Raw genomic sequence first — 5,410 nt, 5'->3', positions numbered from 1 at the left:
TGTCTGTGTGACAGTTGGAGGGAGAGTCCAGCTTTGAGCCTGAGTGTCCCAGGTCTCATTGGCTTGTACACAAAAAGAGGGGTACATGACCGGCCGTGAATGAGAAAAGACATTAAGTAAAAATTCACTGCTAGAAGATAGCAATTACTACAATAAATCCTAAAGGGCAGTAGTCAGTAACTCAAGTCTGCATGAAGAAATAAAATATGCCAGTAAAAGTAACTATGCAGGCAAATATAAAAGACAGTACAAGCATAAATATAAAAGGCAGAGGAAACAATAATTATAAATCTGTGTTGATGAGCACACACAATATGATTTGTGTGACAACAGGAAAAAGGAGGGGCATGAAGTTGTGTAGGAACAGAGCTTTTGTATATCATTGTATACTCTAAAAATCTAATAAAAGAATTGATATGACCTTTTGTCACCAGATCTTAATGGTGTGGGGACAGTGGTGGCAATGAGACAGAAGCACTACCTCAAGGAAACTGCAGGACAGCTGCCTGGGCCAGGCCTGCTGTCTCCTCTGGGCCTACAGTCAGTGATGCTAACAGCACTTTTGAAGGAACAGATCCATACTGTTTCCAATGCTGTTGCTGGATAATTCTCAAGGGCACCTCAAACCCAAGCCCAAACTGACACCCAAAATACAGAAACTTCTTAATTGAAAAGCAAGAAATTATACACTCGATTTTAAAATATTTTTATTTACTGATTTTAGAGACAAAGGAATGGGGAGGAGAACTGAGGCGGGGGGGGGGCGGAGAGAGAGAGGGAGAGAGAAACACTGATCTGTTGTCCCAGCCATTCATGCATTCATTGGCTGATTGCGGTATGTGCCCTGACTGGAGATGGAACCCACATCCTTGGTGCATCTGAAGGACTCTCTAACCAACTCGGTTATCCAGCCAGGGCTACACTCAGTTTTAAAGAAGCAAAAATTGTGGAAAAGTACAAAGATTACAAAAGTATATTGTTATTACTTTTAAAACATGCAACGACATAGTTAGACATCATGGTAAACTTGCTTGCTCGAAGCTTGCTCTCAGCGTTGAAGAGCAACCCTGCCGCTCCTCCCAGTAAACTCAGCCTCAAGACACCAGAGACAAGTTCTCCAAGTTCTGTAGACCTAACTCATAGTATGTCTGCCTCCAAAGGCAAGAGCCCTGCATTGATTTTCAGAACAGTTACATCGGGACAGTCAACACCCACTTGCTTCTCAACAAGTGTGAACAAGCCCTGGCTTGTTCAATGGATTGAGTGCCAGCCTGTGAACCAAAGGGTCGCCAGTTCAATTCCCAGTTAGGGCATGTGCCCGGGTTGTGAGCCAGGTCCCTGGTCGGGGGTGCCCAAAAGGTACTCATACATTAAAGTGTCTCTCCCTCTCTTTCTCCTTCCCTTCCCCTCTCTAGAAAAAAAATAAATAAAATCTTTATTTAAAAAGTGTGAACAAAGAAACAATCCTCTCAACTAAAAATGTTGCTGAGTCAGAGTGAATTCCAAAAGAATTGAAAGATTGACTTCAGAAATTTCTTATCTTCTTTGTAATGGATGGAGTATAAAAATAAAAAATGTTTAATGCAATTTCTGAAACTAAAAAAATAACTGATATGAAATTAGAATATATCTGTTTAACAAAAAAGAAGGCATAATGGAGGAATAAAGGAACAAAAAAGGCGTAAGAATGAGTATAGGAAACACATAGCAAAATGGTAGATGTATATTCTACCTTATCAGAATACCATTAACTGTAAGTGGACTAAATATTCTAATTAAAAGGCAGACATTGGTATAATGGATTGAAAAACTAGAACCAAATATACGTTGCCTACGAGAGACACACTTTGGATGCAAAAACATGAACAGACTGAAAGTAAAAGGATGGAAAAAGATATGTTATGCAGAGTAACCAAAAGAGAACTGGAACAGCTATACTAATATCAGACAAATCAGAATACTTTTTAATGAAAAAAGGATCGATCTCTTTGCTTCACAGGCCCACGCTCAATCCACTAAGCTACACCAGCCAGGGCTCTTATACATATACATGTACCTAATAATGCAGCCTCAGAATATATAAAGCAAAAAATGCCAGAATTGAAGGGAAAAATAGACAATTTTACAAGAATAATTGCAGATGTCAGTATTCCATTTTCAATGATGGATAAAAAACTAGACAACCAGAAAGAAGACCGCAGAAACAGAAGACTTGAGTGACACAGCAAACCAGCTAACCCTAATGGTGTATCCAGAGCACGCTCCACCCAACAACAGCAGAGCCCACGTGTGTTCAGTGCACGTGGGGCATTCTCCAAAGCAGGTGACAGAGTAGGCCATAAAACGACATCCAGTGAACTTAACATGAACAAACCTGTACAAAGTGTGTAGTTCAACTAAACAAAATAAAATTAGAAATCAATACAAGTGGATATTGGGAAATTTGCAAATATTCTGAAATTAAATAACACACCTAAGTAATCAAAGAGTTAGAGAAGATATCATAAAGGAAATTAGGAAATATTTTGATATGTTTTGAGAAAGCAAAAGTACAACATACCAAAATATATAGTATATAGTGAAAGCAGAGCTTAGATGAAAACTTATTGTTTTAAAAGGACAAAAGAGCCCTGGTTGGTATAGCTCAGTGGATTGAGCTCGGGCCTGCGAACCACACGATCGTGGTTCGATTCCCAGTCAGGGCACATGCCTGGGTTGCAGGCCAGTTCCCAGCAGGGGACTCACGAGAGGCAACCATACATTGATATTTCTCTCCTTCTCTCCTTCCCTTCCCCTCTAAAGATAAATAAATAAAATATTTTTAAAAAAATAATTAAAAAAAATTTAAAAGGACAAAAGAGATCAAATCTATAACTAAAACTATCACCTCAAGAAAAAAGAAAAAGAAGAGCAAACAAAACCTAATGTAGGAAGAAGGAAAGAAAGAATAGAGGCTAAAATGGAAAACAAGTGAAATGAGGAATAGAAAAGCAGAACAAGTAAACAAAGCCAAAATTTGTTCTTTCGGAAAACAATATAATCAACAAAACTTTAGCTGGACTGATGACAAGGGCAGGGGAGAGCAGATGGTTTACTAACATCAGTGATGAAGAAAAGCCATACTACCAACCATACAAAAACAAAAAGAAGTTTAAGAAATATTACGAACTACTACTATGCCAACAAATAAGATAACCTGCATTAAATGGACAAATTCTTAGAAAAAAATTAAAAGCATCAAAACTAACTCAAGAAAAAATAAAAATAAATACGAACAAATCTATGACAAGTAAAGGGATTGAGTTAGTAACAAAAAATACTTGCCACACAGAGCAATCCAGGCCCACATGGCTTCACTGGTAAAATTTTTTAAACATTTAAGGAAGAATAAATACCAACCCTCACAAATTCTTCTTGTGGAGTTTCACACAAAAGGGGAGAAAATATGTCCCACATAACTTTATGCAATACTATCCTACTACCCAAACCAGAGGACAGCATACCAAAAAGCCCTGACTGGTGCAGCTCAGGTGGCCGGGCGTCACCCGCACACAGAAGGGCAGCTGGTCTGGTCCCTGGTCAGGACTCCAGTGACAGGCAGCCAACTGACGTTTCTTTCTCACTCTTTTTGCCTCCCTCCTGCTCTCTCTAAAAAATAAATAAATAAACTTTAAAAAAAGATGTAACAAGAAAACTACAGGCCAGTACTCCTTATGAATACAAAATTCTCAGTACTCCACATGCAAAAACTCTCAGCCTACAACTGGATACAGTAACATATAGCAATATTATATACTATAATGAAATGGGATTTATCTGAGGAATGCAAAGTTGGTTTAAAACACAAAAATCAATTTATGTAATACACCTTGTTAATAGAATAAGGAACCAAAAGCATGTGATCATACCAGTAGACACATACAAAGCATTTAATAAAAACCTAACACTCTTTCATAATTAAAAAAATAAAAATGGAAGAAAACTTTTTCAATCTTCAAAGGCCATCTATGAGAAACTCACAGCTAATAACATACTTAATGGTGAAAGACTAAAAGCTTTCCCTTTAAGGTCAGAAACAAGACAAGGGTGTTGGCTCTTGCAATTTTTATCACTGGACTAGAGGTTCTAGCCAGGACAATGAAGTAAAGAGAAAAATAAAAAAGAACTAAGAGGCATCCAGTCTAGAAAGAAAGAAGTGCAACTGCCTTTACTTGCAGATACCATTATCTTGTATATAGAAAACGCTAATGGATACACAAAAAATAAAAATAAAAACCAACCAAACAAAAACATATTCGAACTAATAAACGAGTTTAGCAAGGTTGCAGGATATAAGATCAATATCTTATACAAAATATAAAATCAATTGCATTTTAAAAAATAATTTATTTTTCAATTACCATTGAGGTACAATATTATATTAGTTTCAGGTATAAATCCAGTGATCAGACATTCATTTAATTTATGGTGTGATCACCTTGATAAGTCTAGTACCCACCTGATACCATACATAGTTATTACACTGTTATTGACTATATTCCCTGTGCTATTCTTTACATATCCATGACCATTCTGTAACTGCCAATTTATACTTCTTAACCTCTTTGCCTTTTTCACCCACCTCCTCAACAGCCAAACCCGCACCGCCCCCCCTCAATCTGGCAACTGTCAAAACTTTCTCTGTTTCAATCAGACTGTTTCTCTTCTACTTGTTCATTTACTTTGCTTTTTAGATTCCACATATAAGTGAAATCATATGACATTTGTCTTTTTCTGTCTGACTTATTTAACTCATCATAATAACCTCCATATTGTTGCAGATGACAAAATTTTATTCTTTTTTATGGTTGAGTCATATTTCATTGTATATATGCACCACTTCTTCTTTATCTATTCATCCAGTCACAGACACTTAAGTTGCTTCCATATCTTGGTTATTATAAATAACACTTCAATGAACATATGGATATGTATGTCTTTTTGAGTTACTGTTTGGGTTTCTTTAGATAAATGCCCATAAGTAGAATTGCTGGGTCCTTCCTTGTCTCTTATTATAGCCTTTGTTTTAAAGTCTATTTTGTCTGGTATAAATATTTCTGCCCCAGCTTTTTTGTTTGTTTCCATTTAAAAAAAATATCTTTTCATCCCTTTACTTTCATTCTGTGTACATCTTCCAACCTAAAGTGAATCCTTTGTAGGCAGCCTATGCAGTCTGTTGTCTTATCAGTTCAGTCACCCTATACCTTTTATTTGGAGCATTTACTCCATTTATATTCAGATAAGCCTTCCATCGATTCTCAAGAAAAACTACAACAGCAAAAACAAACAAAACAAAACAAAACCTTGCAAGGCATGACTCCAATTTTCACTCTTAGGCTTAAAACTCCATGACTGTGAAGTTCATCCTCAA

At 36.7% G+C, this 5,410-nt stretch overlaps 1 pseudogene; it reads left to right on the top strand.

Moving 5' to 3' along the window:
• Positions 1 to 463: 463 nt before the first annotated feature.
• On the top strand, positions 464 to 1,551 carry LOC119002783 (UPF0711 protein C18orf21 homolog; annotated as a pseudogene).
• The last annotated feature ends 3,859 nt before the right edge of the window (positions 1,552 to 5,410 follow it).

Source organism: Sturnira hondurensis, unplaced genomic scaffold (genome assembly GCF_014824575.4).
Source record: "Sturnira hondurensis isolate 20B ecotype Veracruz unplaced genomic scaffold, ASM1482457v3 Scaffold0018097, whole genome shotgun sequence".
In the NCBI taxonomy this organism is placed as follows: Eukaryota; Metazoa; Chordata; class Mammalia; order Chiroptera; family Phyllostomidae; genus Sturnira; species Sturnira hondurensis.
This window is presented reverse-complemented; position numbering and strand designations above follow the sequence as displayed.